General features: G+C 38.9%; 1 long non-coding RNA gene across 1 annotated transcript in view; it reads right to left on the bottom strand.

Annotated features, from left to right (window-relative positions):
• Positions 1–19,486: 19,486 nt before the first annotated feature.
• LOC140149285 (uncharacterized) overlaps positions 19,487–20,896 on the bottom strand; it is a 31,199-nt gene continuing 29,789 nt past the window's right edge. The window contains exon 5 of the long non-coding RNA XR_011858576.1: positions 19,487–19,555. This is a non-coding gene — a long non-coding RNA (uncharacterized lncRNA). The remainder of the gene's footprint in view (positions 19,556–20,896) is intronic.

Genomic DNA, 20,896 nt, shown 5'->3' with positions numbered 1-20,896 from the left:
AATCGCCCGCTTCGTGAGAAGCTGTGTGATCCCTGTCAGTAGTGCCCGACGCTGGGGGCCGTCTGACGGTACTACTGTGGACCTCTGAAATGTGTAGACGAATGTGGGGAGACTGGGTTGCCAGTCTGTAACCCCCACTCACCACTGACCATACCCAGGCGCTCAGAGATGGTTTCCCACCTCTGGGTGAAAGCCATAGCGGTGCCGTCCACTGGGAGATCCCCTGTGGAAAAACCGCTGAGCCCCCAGGAATGCTCTGCCTAGCTTCCCTTGGAAGAGCGCTTGCTCTTCTTCGGGCTTGCCAGCTGATCCTGTGCTACCCTTGCGCCTCCCAGAAATGGGTGCTGCAGAGGTAGTGGGCTCGGGTACTGTTGGTGGTGCACGGCCTGCTGAAGTCGGAGCTCCTACCCATGGTAAGGGCAGTTTCCGACCTCTTCAGAGTGCTCCCGTTGGTAGCTTACTTGCACGGTCCTCCACCGTAGCGCAGAAGCATCCAAAGAGAAAAAAGGACCCTGCCTTTCCATCGCGTTGAGCGATTGGAGTGGCAGGCCCCTCCCCCCGGCGCTGAGTGGACACCCTATGGGCTAGGCCCATGGAGCTCTCGTTGAGGCTAGCTGTTAGCACCGCTAATAGGCTCACCTCGCGGAAGAGCTCAGATGTTGTCTGGCGTGATACGCTTGCGACATCTGGGTCCCTCTCGGATCCCCTCAGGTAGGTACCGTGGTCCTCCCGCGTTACACGCAGAGGAAGCGTGCAAGCACGCGGCGTCATAGCTCTACTGAGCTCGACAGCCCCACGATATCTACCCGTGAGGTTTGCCGGGAATGAGAGTGCAGGCGTCCCCAGTGAGGAAGCAGCAGCTGAGCATCCTACTGAAAGGATCCCTGGTCCTCCTCCATGGACTCCCCTTAGGGGGTGTCCGGAGGAAGATCAGTGCTGTTGCTCCCCTCGCGGGGCAGCGGGGGGAAGGAGACTGTAGTGATGTCACTACCGGACTCAGCTTCCGACTCCTTTCCCTCGCCCACAGTATCCGTATCATGCTCCGATGATGACGGTAACTGAGGACGGGCATCTGAAAGCGGGTAAGAAGGCATAACCACTGTGTGGCTCGCCGACTACCTGCCAGCAGAAGAGGAGTACTCCGCAAGACCCTGAGGTATCCGCCATGGCACCACTGGGTCCGCATGCTCTCGCAGCCGTCGTCCTAGCGCTAGCAGCATGCGGGCCTACCCTGATCAAGATCTGGGTTAGCTCCATGCCGGCTGGCCTGGTCAACAGCTGATGTTGGTACTGCGTGGCCATCGCTGGCGACACTTGCCACGGTGCTAGGCCGTGGAAGAAACACCCTGCGGCGGGTACCACGGGCATACCCAGCCGGCAGCTGACCCTGAAAGGATCCGCCACCAGGGTAACCCCATGGTACTGCAGTACCAGCACCGCCTCCCCCTTGTTGCCACAGAGACTGTGGCGACTAAAGCGGTGCTGCTGCGGCATACCGGTGCGGTATCAGCGTGGGTACCCGTGAGGGTGCCCAACTGTGGACCGCGGTACCCTCGCCACACTGCGTTCCCTGTTTGGGGATCAAGCTGTGTGCTGGCGTGGTACCGCGCTGCATACTAGCGTAGGTGCCCGTGAGGGCTCCGGCTGTGTACCACTGTACCCATGCCTCACTGCGTTCCCCGCAAGGGGATCAAGCCGTGTATGGGTACCCGCCATACCGGCTGTCCCTTGGCTAGAGGGAGCTTGCCTAGTACCACGGGTAGCTGAGCGTGCATACCCCGATCAATCACCTCGCCACCTGAATAGGCAGCGTCAATCAATGGAGCTATGCCCTGTTGATTTGACAGTGATCGATCAAGAGAGGGTAATTGACCCATTGACGGTAATGGATCACCCACGCTCCGCTGGCTCTCGAGGACATAAGTGGGTTGTTGATCAGCTAGGCTGTTCAAGCTACTTACTGTACCCTCTAGAGCTTCGCCCAAGGTCGCTGTGTGTGGCGGACCACTCACGGCAGCTATGGGCGGGTGCATAGCGGCTACCACTGAAGTCAAGCCGTAGCTCGTCTTTGTAGCTGCCACCGAATGCACCTGGGTCGCTGTCCCGTGAGAGACTGCGAGCCCAACCCCTGAATAATCGCCAGCCAGTCCCTGTGGACAGCCAGCAGCTATTCTAGGGCCCAGGGTATCACTCGGCGGTCCCGCCATGGAACGCTGCCGTGTGACAACCCCAGTTGGTTCTGCTAAGACTACACCCACAGCGTTAGCCGCGGTATCGTCTCTGCTGAACCCATGCATGCTAGGGTTCAACCCAGGCAAGCCCGGGGGACCCTTGCATGCTGCCCGTCGCTGGCTACTACTGTGGCTGTTTGAGCCTGTAGATATGCCTGCAACAGACGGGTGTCCTCCTGCTAAAAACCCGTGAGGATTTTCGCTAGAGGACTGGTATCCTCCTGCTACAAACCCGCTAGGGTTTTCGCTGGTGGTTACCGCTCTGCTGCCTGCTACTTTGCTCCGACGTATAGTCAGTGCTTTCGCTGGCTGCTGAGCCTTTGGACGCGCTTAGCAGTCCCGAAGGAACCGCCTGCTTGTCCGGGGACCGGAGCCCCTTAAGCAGACCTGCCATGACCCATAGGGGCTGTCACAGCAGAATCTACCGTGTCGACTGGTATCCTCCTGCTGCAAAACCCGCTAGGGTTTTCGCTGGTGGTTACCGCTCTGCTGCCTGCTACTTTGCTCCGACGTATAGTCAGTGCTTTCGCTGGCTGCTGAGCCTTTGGACGCGCTTAGCAGTCCCGAAGGAACCGCCTGCTTGTCCGGGGACCGGAGCCCCTTAAGCAGACCTGCCATGACCCATAGGGGCTGTCACAGCAGAATCCACCGTGTCGACCTTACCAGTGCCCTTGGTAGATTTCTTCTTCGCGTCTTATGGCGATGGACGGAGCCTATCCAAATCGTCAAGCTGGAACTCGGAGAGTCCTAAGCAAAAGAAAGACATCTAGAAGATCGTGAGCACTCCCTGTGGGTGAAACAGAGCGGGTGTGGGTCCCGCTCCGTCACCAGGGAAGGGCGAGCCCGACAGGGCCGAGGCGAAGCGAGGAGAAAAGGGAGGGGGGGGCACTACCCCCCCCCCCAACACGCGACTCAAGCCCAGTAAGCAAACCTGAGCACGGAGGCTGGTCGCTAACGTTAGTGGTAAAGTAAGGACTGGCTAACTTTATTACTAAAATGTCAGACGGGTCCCTACCAATCCCCACCGTATGAATATCTGATTAACTCGTCTTTATTGGACGGTAATGAAGACATAACGATAGAGTAATCACCCTAACATAGCAACAATAACCTACCGTACATGAAATACAATGTGTATGTACAAACATCTATTGTAACTTACAGGCTGCAATGGTTGTTTACGTGGGAAACAAAATGAATGGCGCCAACGAGCGGCCATTTTGAATTGCTCGTGTGTCCCGTGATACAAACGGAGGCACGATATGTAGCTAAGTTTTGGATCGCTTTTTGTCACTTTTTCGTCAGAAAATGCCGTCAAAACTATCCTCAGCCGAACAATACCGGTTTGGTTTTACCTAAGGTGTGAAACTACAACCGTATATCTCGCACTTTGGTCGAGAAATTGATACACAGTGCTATGAACAATCGATAGGCACGTCTGTGTCAGTCGGAGACCAAGGAGGATAAGGGCGATCATATGGTGTGACGTCACCTTTTGGGTGAGTCCACCGGGGATCGGGGTTTTTGTTATTTATTCATTTATGTGGGACAAAATGACTATTGGTTTTTTCCGCATCTCGGGATCGATGCAAGAAGTATCTTAATCAACATCGGAAACGGTAAGATCGACCGGTGTACTGAGTCTTAATTTTCTTGTCCAATACTAAAAATTTTTTCAACTTCTTCATTTTCCTGAACAAAGTATTTTTGTAACAAACTGTACTCAGGCCCGTATGCAGGGGGGGGGGGGATTTGCAAAATTAGACAAAAAAGTTTTTGACAAAAAAGGTTCAAATTTTAGGAAGAAAGTCCACTTTTTCAAAATCAGCACCCCCAAATGAAATCCTGCGTACGGGCCTGACTGTACTGATATCAAATTGACTTTGAAAATCAATATATGCTTACTAAATACACCACATCTGTTGTATCAAATTTGGGATTCAGAGTTGGTTGTCTCTATTTATGGATTTATTACCTAGGTTATGAGTATAAATTACAAATATTTTGTGATATGTACAGAGTTATTGATAACACTGAGCATGCTAATTAACAAAATAAAGTTAAGCAATAGGACAATAAATCAAAAAATTGATCAAGCACTTTGCACCTGGAATGTCAAAAGATGAATTTGTGATATATTTGAATCTCAATAACACTTCCTGTCAGCAATAAATTATTGCTAATTTTACATTCAGTGTAATTAGTAATTACTATAATTGTGGACTATCTTTTTTACCATTGTTAAAATATTTCACAAATGTCATATGTTTCTGTGCTTTGTGACATGAGAATATGAGTTTGGGTTCTGTTACACTTTATGAAATCTATGATTACAAAGGTTTAAACTTTGATATACAGCTATCTACTGAAGACAGTACTCTTGTCTTCATTCAGTAGATAGCTATGATTACAAAGGTTGAAACAAGCTCTGAAATACACTGAAGACACCACTCTTGTCTTCAGTAGATAGCTATGATTGCAAAGGTTTAAACAAACTCTGAATATAGCTGCCTACTGAAGACAGCACTCTTGTCTTCAATGATAGATATGATTATATAAGTTTAAGATATACACTGAAGACACCACTCTTGTCTTCAGTAGATAGCTATGATTGCAAAGGTTTAAACAAACTCTGAATATAGCTGCCTACTGAAGACAGCACTCTTGTCTTCATTGATAGATATGATTACATAAGTTTAAGAAATACACTGAAGACACCACTCTTGTCTTCAGTAGATAGCTATGATTGCAAAGGTTTAAACAAACTGCAATATAGCTGTCTACTGAAGACAGCACTCTTGTCTTCATTGATAGCTATGATTACAAACTTTGAAATATACTGAAGACAGCACTGTCTTCAGAAGATAGCTATGATTACAAAGGTATAAACCAACTCTGAAATTTAGCTGTCTGCTGAAGACAGCACTCTTTGTTTTCATAGATAGCTATGATTGCAAAGGTTTAAACAAACTCTGAAATATAGCAATCTACTGAAGACAGCACTTGTCCCCAGTAGATAGCTATGCTTACATTTAGCTGTCTACTGAAGACAGCACTCTTGTCTTCAGACAATAGTTATGATTACAAAAGTTTGAACAAACTTTGAATACACTGAAGACAGCACTCTTGTCTTCATAGATAGCTATGATTGCAAAGATTACAAACTTTGAAAAATACAGCTATCTACTGATTGTTTTCAGTAGATAGCTATGATTGGAAAGGTTTACACAAACTCTGAAATTCAACTATCCATTGAAGACAGCACTTGTCTTCAGTAGTTAGCTATGATTGAAAAGTTTAAACAAACTCAGTAGTTCGCTATGATTGAAAAGTTTAAACAAACTCTGAAATACAGCTATCTTCTGAAGATAGCACTCTCATCTTCAGTAGATAGCTATGACTGCAAAGGTTTAAACAAACTCTGAAATACAGCTATCTTCTGAAGATAGCACTCTCATCTTCAGTAGATAGTTATGATTGCAAAGGTTTAAACAAACTCTGAAATACAGCCATCTACTGAAGACAGCAATCTTGTAACAACATTGCAGCTTAAGATTTGCTTCATACATGTTGCTGTGTTCAGGTTTGATAAATTTTCAACCCATTTTTAACATCACGGTTAATGTTAGTATGGATTCACTTTAAGTATTGTTGAATTTCATTGGGTGACTTCTGTAGCATTGTCCTGTGAGGACATTCACATTGGTAATCTCTGTGATGCCTTTGGTAACAGACACTACAGAGCAGTAAATTATTATTCTTCCTTACTACCAATATATCTGTAAAACAGACAAGCCTTCTGTGTACACTAATTAGTGACATATTTCACACATCACAATACATGAGAACCTCTTGTTTAACTCTCTCCACACAGGTGTCAACAGCAGACAACAATTTTCATTTTTTTTAATAAAAAAGTTTCAGAATTGTACATTTTCATGATCATAAATGGAATCAGCATGAAAAATGCATTAAAATGAGTACAAACAAGCCTGTTATTGTTTCAATTGTTCTTAAGATAGCTCTTGATATTTTGAGAAAATATCTCAAAACTGACGTTTTGTTTAAGCTTATGGCTAGCATGCAGAGAATTAACAAAACTGAAACATACAAACACATGCATCTGTTGAGAGTGGAAATTGCTCATTAACTTGAACATACTAACAGCATCTTTTGCCCCAGGTCATTATTTTAAAAACAGCTTCATATCAAGCTGGTAAATTTTCAGACTGTTTAACCAGTTTGAATGTACAGCTCATATGATCCCAATGTTTATACAACTTGTTAACACATGGACAAGTATATCACCAGATCTACATAAACACAGCTCTCGCCCTATGTGATCCAGTTTCAAGATAAACATTAACTTCATACAGAGTGAACTCCAAGTTCATTGCTTTCCACTCAACAATAATATTTTATATTTATCAATATTAAGATAAAATTAAAGTTACACCTTGTGCCTCAAACTGCTACAGGTCAATGGCAGCAACCAATACCAATTGTTTGTTGTTCATTGACTGTGAATAATGCTAAAATTATTGAGTGTTCATATGGCAACCTCATGGTTGCTGGCCTGCCTGGTCTGTCTAGCAGTTTATTAACAGCACTCTAGAAAACACTTGCTGGTGTTAGGATCCGTACTTGACATACACAATCTCTCTCTAGGTTTTACTAAGTGTGCAATCAATAATTGCTTGCATGTCAGACAATAACAATTCCAATATTCTGTGTTTCTGTCAGTGCAATTCAAGGACATGGTCTCAGATTTGAAGCAGGTTTCACTGCCAAAGTGTGTAAAAATTCACTCCAGAGTGAAAATAGCTATGTTTAATTTCTAAGGTGTCTTTTCTAGGGTAAAATTGTTTGTAGAACATGATTTTTTTGTCAAAACGCGTGCATCGTACATCGTTTTGCTACAAAATGTTGATTTGTGGCCTATTTTGCCCGAAAAATGCACTTTTTGGGTGACAAAAATTTTCACATGCCAACTTTGTATACTCATAGAGTCTACAATATACATAGATATGGCCCTTTAAAATGTTAACATATCAGCTGAAGGTACTATTTGATGGATTCAGGTATTTGTTTTGTGATTGACTTAATCATTTGCGTGCCAGAATCATTCAAATATGACATGCCTCGTGACAATTGACATGCCAAAATAAGCTGTTTTCGGCAAAAAAATTTATTTGAAAAATCATAACTCTTGATAGGAAGGTGCTACAGTGATGGTTGACCTACCAGTCTATGCAGTATTGAATGGGCTTTCATTTGATACCTAACTTTGTTCATTTTAACTAAGGGAAAAACTTGCAAAATGTAAAAATGTTTCCCCTACCCCTTAAAATTTTGATGTGTGTAAAAATTCCGCCATTTATAAAAATCGGGATTACAAGAAAACTACAAGAGCTATAGGCTTGAAAAACTAATCAGTTATGCACAGTATAAGTTCCTACCTGGGTATAACATTAATATCGTTCCATTCCTTCTCAATTTTCTTTTCTAATTTTTTAACAATTTGTGACATCTGTAAATTACGTAAAATTTGGCATTTCGAAAAATCGCATAAAAAAAAAAAAAAAAATATGAGGGCTTACATGTTTAAAAAAACTAATCAGTTATTCCCATGATACAGTACTACAGGGATATAGTACCAAACTTGTGCTAAAATGCATATTTTTGAGTTCTAATTTTTTAACAAATTGACTCGCCACCCCATTTTTTTTTTAAATCGGGAACAATTAGTACCTGTAATATTGCGCAATCATGTGACCTATATTCAATGTGTGTGCACCAATCAGATGTCAGACTTGCACTACAACATGATGTGAGCCTTGCAGAGCCTTTATAAGTGTGCCAATAGAGTTCAAATATGTTGTGATGATGTTGTCACTTATGGATCGCATATTTTTATTTCTGTCAAAAGCATATGCCTCTACTGTAATGCTCATATCAGGAAAACAATGACAGATTTTGCATTTCTGACTTCAGAAAAACTAATCAGTTATTCCCATGATACAGTACTACAGGGATATAGTATCAAACTTGTGCTAAAATGCATATTTTTAAGTTCTAATTTTTTATCAAATTGACTCGCCACCCCATTTTTGAGCAAAATCGGGAACAATTAGTACCTGTAATATTAGCAATCATGTGACCTATATTCAATGTGTGTGCACCAATCAGATGTCAGACTTGCACTACAACATGATGTGAGCCTTGCAGAGCCTTTATAAGTGTGCCAATAGAGTTCAAATATGTTGTGATGATGTTGTCACTTATGGATCTCATATTTTTATTTCCGTCAAAAGCATATGCCTCTACTGTAATGCTCATATCAGGAAAACAATGACAGATTGTGCATTTCTGACTTCAGAAATGAATTCTGCACAAAATTTCAGTCTAGAATACATATTTAAAACAATATTTTTTGAAACTTTATATTTTGCCATTTTTGGCAGTCAAACCTGCTTCAAATCTGAAACCGTGTCGTATAGCTTTTGACCTTTCACTTTGTTCTTTCTAATTAGAGATTACATATTTGAATTAAAGCCAAATATGTCTGAAATTGGTTCATTTTTATTCAACCTGATTTTGTTTTTTGCTTTGCATATTTGTAATGTTTACACATGTCCCAACTTACACTTTGTTGTGTTTGTCAGATCAACAGAGCAGTTATGACATGATGTCATAATTCGCATATAAGTCCTGTGCCTAGAACTCCATGTTAATCAACAAAAATAGCCAGTGGGTTTTTTTCATGTATCTTGTCATTTTGGTTTAAAATGGGCAAAAACCTTCCCTGGCAGTTATTACTAATATTATTTTGGCATTATTATTTCCACATTTTGAGTAAAGAATAGCAAAATAAAAAAATGGAAATCGTATTATTAGGAAATTTACTTTATTCACAATAAGAGAGACCACAAGGTCCTCCAAAGCGAATCGCTAATATTCTTGACAATAAAGATTTTTTTACTGCTCACCCTTTGCACCTTATTGACAAGAGATATTCTAGTTATGCCATAACAGATTAATGTAATTGCCAAGGTGTTAGTATTTATGCACCTGTCTACAGAAGATAGTAATAGATGATGAGGATGCAGACAACTTATACTAAAAATTTCATCTCGCACACCTGCTAACAGCGTGACGATTGTCCGCGTACAGTGTGTGATGAACGCCAGTGTGTGCGCATCACAGAACCAACTCACTCATGATTGGTTAGTATTTTTGTCATGAAGTATGCAAGGTTGTGCGTTTACGTTGTATTTTGAAATACAAATTGTGGTCGCATCGCGTACAGCTGTTGGCAGCTGTGTTCATTCAAATGAAATGTTTACTAGCAGTATATGCATCCATTACAAGTTGGTTTATACCAAATATGGCAGCATAAAATTCAAATTAATGGTACACTTTATGATGATTACTTTGGCTTTATGTTATGTTTGTAATCCTATGCTTGACCTTTTCTCAAATCTCATTTTGTTGATATGGCAATCAATTTTAGATAATAATAGCTTCCATCACTAACTTGAGAGCTTCCCATGTGCTAGTAAACCCACTCTCTGTAATGTATTATATTATTTTGGGGCTATTTTGAGTGATTTTGTTTATATATGCAAACCATACACTAACTTCATCAGCAATATCTGATGGTGCAAGAAAATGCACATTTAGCATTCAGTTATTCATGTCTTTCAGTTTCATTCCCTATAAAAGCTAACTAGGGCATTAAAACCTCTTTAATCAACTCCCATGCATTGCATCTGGGTTTACAAATCAGATTAGCTAGTCAGTAGAAATTCACATCACAGTCAGTACTAATGTGTGACATACACTCGTGACATTTGGTACCTTTCCCTGCTCCTTTTGGTTTTCTAGCCATTTTATACACAGTCTGTTCTTTTGATTCAATGATTTAGGGTTTACATTTGAGGTTTAAGGGTTATGGTTATGGTTTAAGGTTATGGTAAGGTGACAGGATTATGGATATGATTTAGGGTAGAGCTACAATCAAGGAAATTAATGTTGGCACACTCTGGCATACTAAATGTAAACCGTCACACCTCTCCCCCAGTTCAATGTTGATGAAAGCACTTTTTCCATTGGGCTCTCCAGTCTCCCCAACATTGATTGAGGGGGAATGTGGGAGGGAAGGGGAAAGGAGAAGGCATGTACTTCTCATCAAACATAGTTATACTAATTTCACTGAACTATCAGAGCGGCAATGAAGAGTTCCAACATATTGTCAAGGTGTGCCAACTATTAATTTTGTTGATTGTAGAAGCAAGGGCTCCCAACATTAGGATGTTACCCCATTTGGGGTCACCAGTTCAAATTTATGTTATAAGGGGGGATATGTGATTTAATTTTGATGTGGGAACTGGTTAAACAGAATTTGTTTTTGTTTTCTTGAAACAGGTTGGAAGCCCTGAGCTACCAAAATGACACACATTGAGATGGAAGGGAGAGAACCACAAGGCTTTACACCATTTGAGAGATGCATCTCTTGAATTTGATTGCTAGCTCTGATATGTGATGCAATTGAGCAAATGGAGGTGTTTGTTAGTTAAGATGAATTGCCGCAATGCTTTATTTTATTATTTTTAGCAATATAAAAGGATCAGTAAGTCCAATCTCAAAATAATTTGCAACATATTGTAGCTTGCCAAAGGCCAGGGTAAAAATGATAATGAATAACAAAAAGTGCTTTCTCGGCAAATGATTCAATTTGCTTTGTTGCTGTATCATTGCACATGATGAAATTAAAAAACAACAACAACCAAAATTGCTAAAATAACACATGTAATAATACAATGAACCACACATGCAAACTTACCCCTCAATATGTTAGAATGAGATTATGTGAATCATGTGCAAATTTACACATTTAAAGGGCAAAAGCAGTTGGTAAAATATAACTAGAACTTCAGTTTCAAACCATCTGTCTGACTAAGTGTCAATTACTCAATAAAGCCATTAAGATTACATTTACATTAAACTTTCATTAGCTAGATACCTACTAGCTGAATGTCAAGGATAAATTTTGCCCACTTGCGCATTTTCTGTACTAGAATGACATCAACACATGTAAATTGCAAAAAGGTTTTCTGGATATTATACCTGCTCTTAACATCACTCCTGACATATGAGAAGGCCTTTGGTAATTGGACTGGCCATAAGCAGTAGCTATTTTAAATTAAGCTACCGGTAAACACTGTTGAACCAACGGCCATCTCTCTTGTTCAGTCCTTAAAGTGACCATTGCCCTGAACTATTATTCAAAAATAGTAATTAAATTCTTGTGCCATATTACTCAAGCAAGCAGGCAAGCAGTCTGAATTACATGTATATTATCACCGAGTAATTTGGCACAACAAAATAGCCGCAAACGTCAAAACCAGATGTTTTTGTTATTTGACTAATGCTCAATGGGAGATGATACTATCTATCTATTCTATAGTTCTCTTAAATAACAACTGTGGAGTTATATGCAACCTATATTGAGAACTGGGGAAATGCATTCTAGGAATAGAAATGGGGCAATGGCATGCAACTTGTGTTGAACTTTTAGATTTAATACATCTGCATGTAGTACACATACAGAATTTATGTATCCTGAAGCGATTTCATTTGAAATTTTAAAAGTAATGTTCATTACTCATTAAGACAATTGTATTACATGTATAAGCCCTTATGGGTGCCCCATCAAGTATATTCTCCTTGTCAGTTGATTTACGATATTAAATTTAATTTAAAAAAGTAATTTTATAATATAAATACTAGAATAATATACCTGTTTTAAGTCATAGATAAGAATATAAGCACACAGCTTTAACACAATTCATAGATTTCATCTTGCCAGAATTTGACATTTCACCTATTAAATTTCTTCGAACCAATTGAAAATTTTCCATATAGCTCTAAATGGCTAGGAAACACACGGGCTCTGGATTAAACAGCCACTTGTGCAGATGTACGTCTTCGGAGTAATTCAACCTAATCTCAGAAGCAAAGCAAAGAATCAACACAATTTGTCTTGCATCATCACATTTGTAATTTCAGTTTTTGCTGCTTTAGTTTTGTTAAAATTGGGAAATGTATGTCTCTTGACATGGATATGACAGGAAAAAACATAAAATACCTGAAAGTATTTATTAGCATGATTAAAGCAAACCACCTTTAGTTATCTACAAAATAGCAAAATAATACAGAGGTACATGTAGCACCTTGTTAAGGGGTACTACACCCCTGGCCAATTTTGTGCCTATTTTTGCATTTTTCTCAAAAATTATAGCGCATTGGTGACAAGTAAGATATGAATATTATAGGGGCAAGGACTACAACTACTGCACTGAAAATTCAGCAACTCAAGTCAAGTAGTTATTGATTTATTGATCAAATATTGGTTTTCCCTCATTTTTGACTGTAACTCCACAACTGTTGTCTGTGCTGAAATAAAATTTCTAGTGCAGTAGTTGTAGTCCTTGCCCCTATAATATACATATCTTACTTGTCACTAATGTGCTATAATTTTTGAGAAAAATGCAAAAATAGGCACAAATTTGGCAAGGGTGTAGTACCCCCTTAAAGAAAAATAATGGAACAAATATAAGAAAACACTTAATTTCAACATGCCCACCAATTTATCCAAAACATATAATATGTTTATCAGTTATTAATCCAGGTCTATTACAAAATTGGTGTTAGTGTCATTGTATTTCACTGTGGCTTCTGAAAATGACCTGGAAAACAACCTGCACTTTGCCAATCCATCCCACATTCTACCTGCCACCAATATGCCTTAGAGGAAGAGCATTCAACGTCTTGTTAAATGAGTGCAACATGTATGGATAATGGCAAGCAATAGCTGCCACATGTAAATATACACAGCATATCCATCTCATGTTCTGCTAAAATAAAGAGCCTTACAGAGTTCTTCCTTAGGAAGACCATTCAATGTCCTGTCAGATGAGTGCAATGTATTCCACATAAGATATACAAAGCACCTTCTAAACGCATCATTTTACATCATGTTAAATTCTTTCAAAAAAGGTTCTAGGATGGTCCCATTTCATCAGTTACAACTTGATTGAATTCCCTTCATCCTCTTTTACTCATAACATCTTTTAAGTAGGATGTTATGTTGGTCACTGCTTCTGTTTTGAGTTGACAGGGAAAATATGCAAGAAAATGACAGAGTATTTTGTGTTGAATGATAAGGCTTTGCTAGCATCAAAGTTCACCTGTGTTGGTAGACTTCATAATTAATGATTTTAAACATAGCATCTCATCACAAAATTAAGACATACCTCAATTTTCGGTCACAACTTTGGCCTTCATCAGGATAAGGCTTTGGTTAACTGAAAACATTTGTACAGGGATATGCCACACAGACTTTTGGATGCTATGCAGACTTTCTCCATACCTAGTTTTTGCTGTTTTTGCAAATCATCAGTATACCAATTTTTCACAAAACGCATTGGTCTTAACTTTAAAAACCACTTATCGATATACCAAAATTGATTTTAAGGTACCAACAAAAATGTGGCACATCCCTGTACACCTTCAACCAGGCTAAACCCCCTCCAGGAATCTGAAGTACACCTGACATCCCAGTACCCACCTTTCCCACTAAGGGAGGACAGCATTACGTGCACTACATTTATCTTACTAGAGGCAGCTACATCTCTTCCTGACAGATACAGCTTTCTTCTACTCCTGTGATATCTATTTCTTTAGTTTTCCACATCTAAGTGTTCTTGACAGGCATTCCCGCTGCTATTTATAGCACTATAGTCCGTCCGTTAAATCCTATTTCAATTTTAATCTTATGTCACGTAATCATGCCTGCCTTCAGGGTGCAGCTGATCAGTGCGTATGTGATTACACTTAACCTATAAGGAGTCCAGTTCCAGCACCCTGTATTATTATTTCACTATCTTGGGAAATTCAATAATTAAACATAATATAGCCTCCAGGTTCACATGATCCCCCTGAATTAGGCTATTCCAGTTGAAATCAATACACCCCCTATGGAAGACATGACCTTAATATCCTACACAGGGAGTGTGAATTTTAAATGGGGTTACCTGAACGGGTGATTCCATTTGAAATCTACAGCCCATGCCCTCCATATGGTGTGTGGATTTCAAGTGGAATAGCTCGTTATGTGGCACTAGGTACGTGTAATTATGTTAATTGAATGTGCCATCAGAAAGAAGATGACAATGAGAGTAAACTGGGATTGATGCAAATGCTTTTGTTTGAGTCATTCCAAGATCATTGTCAACATTTTTCTTGGGCTGCGATGTAATTTGCTAATGGGATTCATTCACCATTCTTGAAATCTATCTGAACGTAAGAGTATTTTTCTGTTTATATTGGATGTCAAGATGTGTTGAAATTGATTGGATAAGATGAATTGCATTAGCGTGATTCTTAAAATTATCTAAAGTGCAGTATATACCAAGGCTAATAATACTGTAAAAGGCATAGTGGTTCATTAGTAAAATATCTGAACTAATGATGTACCCATTTATTTTGCAACATAAGAGCCAGAATTATTATATTACTGTTGTCTGTACATTAGCGGAAGCTTGGTTGATCACCCAATTTAGAGAATAAACAATAGGAATTTGTTTTTACTATCCAAGATGTGTACTCAGCCGTGGAAAAGGTGATTGTTTCAAATGTGGTGTCATCATAAAGGGAATAAATTAGCTGTCCATTGATATGCAACGCTATATGAACTTGATAAAAATAATCCAAGATATAGATGCTTGAAAAACTTTCCAAACTTTTTTTGAGGAATTTATGCAAATATGGTTTAAAACAGTCACACCTTTACATATAGGTGTTCCAACTTTTAACTGGGATTGTAGCAACCTAAAATATATCACAACTTTTAATCTATTATAAAAAGATAGAATAAACCAAAGACAAAATACTGTCACGGTAGTCTGAAATTTTCACATCATGGGCTGATATGAGGACGATAATAGGAGGGACGATAATCAAACTGACACTTCTATTACTCTCATGAGAGTCAATTACAACATGTTATTATGTTGGTGGAACTTGGTCAGTGCAAGTTGCTGGGAGTAGTGGCAGTGTGACCAATGGTTAGCGCAAGTTCATCCAGTCATACATCTGATGATTTACTCCTGACAAAAGTCAGTAGTAGCGAGCTGTTTATATTACATCTCTGTCAGACGTATGCTGCAATGTGAACGCCGATGTGCCTGGCACCCAGTGTAAGTTTGACTATTTTTGGTCGAAAGCTAAGAAATTACATTTCACACGGTTGTAAAAGGTGATGGAAACACCAGAAGTGATAGCCAATGTTTACACCGACCAGAAGTGAAGGCTTGGTGGAACTGATAGAAGTAGTGCTAGGCTAGGTATGGACACACGGTAGGAGTAGGGAAAAGATTTGGGGAATTTTGTCACTGTTAGCGTAAGTTTACGCCAGGTGCAACTCAAAATGTGAACACAACTTCTATTGTAAATTGCAAAATGACTCTTTAATGAGATCTCTTCTGATTGACCATCTTTAAATAGGTAATAAATATCTGGACATGGTACTCATGGTTTATCATGATGAGTCCCAAAGGCAAGGGGAACAGCTCATTATCAAGAAGAGAACCCTGGGATAGTCACTACTCTTATTATTTCATCATTATGGTAATCCGTTATCAACAGTTCGTACTTGCAGATTGTTTTCTACATTTTTTCTCCGTTAAAGAGTGTGTTGCATTGTTTTGATGTTTGTTTAAATGCAAATTTCAGATTATTTCAGCAAATATTTTGTAAATATTCTAAGAAAAATTCTAATTCTTAAAATCTAATTTGATTAAAATATGGGGGATGAAATAAATAAGAGAAATAAAATGAGATATTTGAAATGTAAAAATATCCCTAGCAAAATTAATGGTAAATATTATACATTACTTTAATACCAGGTCATATTTTAATACCCAGTGAACAAACACAATAAATCCATTTACTTAATTCGACAATATAATTGATTTCCACTTCATTAGACAGGAAAATGGGAGAATTTGATTTTTATTACCATAAATATTGAAAGGATTCTATGTACTTGTGTGGATTTTCAGAGCTGCACAGTGCCACAGCAAACTAATACTAGGCTTGTTTGTACTCATTGTAATATATATTTCATGCTAATTCCAAATATAGTTATGAAAATTTACAATTCTGAAATTTTTTAATTAAGAAAAAATTTGAAACTTGTCGTTTGCAGTCAACACCCGTGTGGAGGGAGTTAATGTTTAGCTGAAAGGTGGGTGTAATGTAACAAAAGCTGTATTGGTAACGACTCACTAGGTTTGTTTGTTTGCTTTTATTACCCCTTATTAAACTAGATTACCTGCAAAAACAGAAAATACCAACATTGAATGAATGAAAAACACAACTTGTAGTAAAAATAGATTCCATAATACATTGGAGCATTGGGAAAAGGGCATTGGACCCTTGACTATTGGACAAAGTAGGATTGGACCAAGTGGGAAAACCCCTACACATAATACAGTAGGTCATCATGTTATCAGGTTCACATAAGGCATTATGTCCTCTAGCTGCTGTATCTGATTGCCTGTGATATGCATGAGTTTACTTATTAATGCAGCTTATACCCTATCCCGGGTATTCACCACTGGCAATGATGTACACCACTGGCAATGATGTACACCACTGGCAATAATACACACAGCAGCTACCGGAGATACATCCTTCTGCCGCTGACTCAGCCATCAATATGATCCTTGTCCATTAAAGGAAGCAGGGCAGTTTATCCGTGAAACATGACTGCAACAATGAAAAAAGAGAGCCCTACTACAGTTCTCATCTCATCACATATCCGTTGGTTGGTGTCTTTTCCTCTTATTTTCTTCATGATTACATTTCATAGTCTCTCATTTCCTTCCTTTAACCATTTTTCTCATTCCACTTCCTTAATTTCAGCTTGGCTGCACTCGTCGTCAATCGTCATTCATGTGGAATAATATGTTTTGATGTTCGTAATTGCAATGCAACATACAAGGCCAATTTGAACATGGATTGTGAACCCTGCGTGGTCAAATTGAATGAATGTCAGTATCCCGTCAACTTAATGCATGCTTTCACTCAGCAATAGCGAAATCCCATATATACTACTACAGTACGGCTGTTATTTGAAAGTATTTAATCTAGGGTAGAGCTACTTGAGCAGAGAATGGAGGGGAAATTTTCTCCTCACATTTATTTGCATTCAGTTCAAATACTTCAGAGGCAATTCTCTGAATTCTACTAACGTTGGCATATATAATGGACAACCCTAGCTTGCTTATGTATATCAAAGGAGACCAGGTTTGCATCTAAAGAATGATTGCAAACCATATCTACTGGTACTGGGTAGGGACCTTCAGAAACCTGAATTTCATTTATATAGCTATACCATTTTTTACCCTGATGTGGCAGGGACATCAGTGCACATTTCATGGGCTCAGCTTCAAGTAGCTAGCAGACGTTCTAGTTCAAGGGCTGGCGTACGCACACACATGCCGCATAGATGTACATGCGAAACAGCGGCCTCAATGAGTTGACGTCACTGCCACATCAGGGTGAAAGTTATTGTAACATGCAAAGAAAGTAACTGTTCTTTCAACTTTATCCCTCTCCACACAGGTGTCCACTGCAGATGACAAGTTTCAAATTTTGTTTTAAAAATTTTAGAAATGTAAATTTCCATGACCATATTTGGAGTCTGGATCTGGATCTGGATATTTGTGTCGGTAGAACACCTGCTAAAAAAGGCAACATCACTAACTTCTTGCTGCTAAGTGGATGGACGTGGCTACAAAATTAATTTATCTGGAGCTGAATCGCTTTCTTAAAACTAGCAAGTGTTGGTGCCTCAACAACTTTTTCTGGTAAACTATTCCATTCAGGTATGGTTGCTGGAAAGAAGGTGTCCCCGTACCGTCTGGTTTTGTACCTAATCTGAGTGAATTTTTGTTTGTGCCCTCTCGTTGCCCTAGTCTGCTGCTTGATGTGGTATGATGAATCTTTGAATTGAGTCAGCATTCAAAATACATTAAAACAAGTACAAACAAGCCTAGTATTGGTTCAGTGGTTCTTGAGATAGTTCTTGACATTTTGAGAAAATATCTCCAAACTTGGACTTTTTATAACATATTGAAGCCTATGGCTAGTATGCAGAGCATCTCTTTTGTTATTCTGCATTGTTTTGAGATTGCATAATTTGCCATCAATTTTTCAGATGCTAAACACATTTGATCTATATGGTGATTTTGATATATATACAAATTTTTACAATTATCATTTCTATCAAATATTATAATTATATGAAAATAGTTTCTAATTCTAACACTGAAAAAAATAAGATGTTGCATTGTGTGTTTTTTCCAATCTCAGTTTTGTATAGTTTTGCTGTGTCATGCAGATAGATGTAGGTCACGATACTAGGAATAACACTTTCTCTAATCAGCAATTCAAACAGTATTAATATGCTTACCAATCAATGACCCAAATGTACACTATTACTTAGAAAAATAACTAGGTAAAGATCTTGTGAAGGACCCATTCCATAAACTTGATATTTCTTCACATTGTATTACTGCTTCATTTACATGACAACACATTTGATCAGAATTGGAAATTAAATAAATAGTACTGGATTACACAGGATTTGCAGCATAAATGATTCATAAAAAGCTACTAAAATAATCATGCAGAGACCTCTCTTGGCTTTTTCTTCTTCAAAATATAATGCTACTATTTGCGACTTCATCACACAAGATATAGACAAGTACAACAATTATTGGGTCAACAACCAGCCACAATATAATAGCTAATAATACATAAGACAAAAAATGTCAATAAAATATTCCTACAAATGACGCGCAGCATTGCAAACAAAAGCTTCAAATATCACTTATCTATGGGAATTCACATCATGATGGGATTGAGAATGGGAGCAGCCATTATTCAAGCAAATTGGAATAAAGGGATGCAGCGCCTGATTATAGGGCAATGTGGAGTTAGCATGTTGAAATTAGATATCCCTCAAAACTTTTGACTGAATCACTGCAATTTTAATAAGCTTCTTTTTTCCTTAAGAACACAAGCATCATTCCACATTACCCAGAATGCCATTCCATGACAATCATTTCATACAACATGAGCTTGGGATCGAATGAAGATAATACTTTTAAAAGTTGTACTACCTTTGACACGATTCTGCCACATGAGATAGGATGACGGATAAACTGGAACTCTTAATATGGGCGGCGCAGCTTAACAAAAAGATTAAACATATCAATGATTAGATGAGTTTTGATTAAGAGTTATGGGTGTATTCATCTATTCTATTCATGAAGTATATCAAACATAAGGGCTGATTCGTACTCCAAAGTTGAATATTTGATGCAACAGCTATTCGTTATTCAATCTGTTTTAGTCCTTGTTATCTTCTAACATATGTTTGTTGATGAGAAAATAATTATATTTGACGTCTAATATCTGGTGGAAATATATTGTATATTTTACATCAACAAACATTTGTTAGAAGTTAATTAAACATGAAATGGATTGTATAATGAATACTTGTTGCATTCAATATTCAATGTTAAATAAAAGTATGAACTGGGCCTTATGGGCATATTCTTAAAGCAAATCACATATATCTGCATCAGTAGGACCCCAATGATAAAGTGATGGAGCTGGAACTATATGTCCTTTTGTAAATACCTTTCATATGTCCTTCTTACTGATCAATCATAAAATAATGGGAGCTCAAGCCCTAAATCATGGTTGAGCAATGGAGTGTGCTTTTGAATTCACCTTCTAGGTAAATCTCATAAGCCTTTGCATTTGGACACCTGATGCCATCACACCAATTCGCACATCATTAATGTGCATTTGAAATGCATGGCATTGAAATGCCCTGTAAAGATGTGTGCTAACAATGTGTACATCAATGTGACGTCAGGTGACAACAGGGTTCCAAACCCAAATTCAGGCAGGTGGGAGTTACCAAAAAAAGTTCAAAACAGTAATTTCATTGGCTTTGCAGCACACCTAAACAGGGCAATAACCTGGATCTTTTCTGTGTCACCTAAAATGTCTTTTGTTTATTCTGAATGCAGCTATACCAATAGGGGACACCAAAAGATCCAAGCTACTGTTTGGTGCACTCATAAGAAATACTCCTCAATCTTACAGCATCTCTATACCAGGATGATGAATGAGGGATGACATGAGACACCTAGCTACTCCACATAAATGTCACATATTTTGGGCCAACCTGCTAGGCAGTGCTCATCTTTACAATAACAAGTGTTTACACAGAGCATCATACACTTTTTACCATATAAATACATCAAAAAAAGAAAGTCCCCGCTCGTTTGAATGGTCAATTAATTAAAAGCAATGAACGTTTGGGGAAATTTTAAAGATTACAAAGTTAACGACTATATACATGTAGTTGGCACTAACATGGGGTAAAATTAGATTTTATGAAACATGTAAACATAATCATGATAGAACAGTCATATTAATATACATGGGCTTTTGTTTTACCTGTTGTTTGTTTCAGACCCACTTATCTAACCTCACTCTCATAGCAGTTTCCCATT

Source organism: Amphiura filiformis, chromosome 3, assembly GCF_039555335.1.
Source record: "Amphiura filiformis chromosome 3, Afil_fr2py, whole genome shotgun sequence".
Classification (NCBI taxonomy): Eukaryota; Metazoa; Echinodermata; class Ophiuroidea; order Amphilepidida; family Amphiuridae; genus Amphiura; species Amphiura filiformis.
The sequence above is the reverse complement of the archived record's forward strand: the minus strand, read 5'-3'. Positions and strand labels throughout refer to the sequence as shown.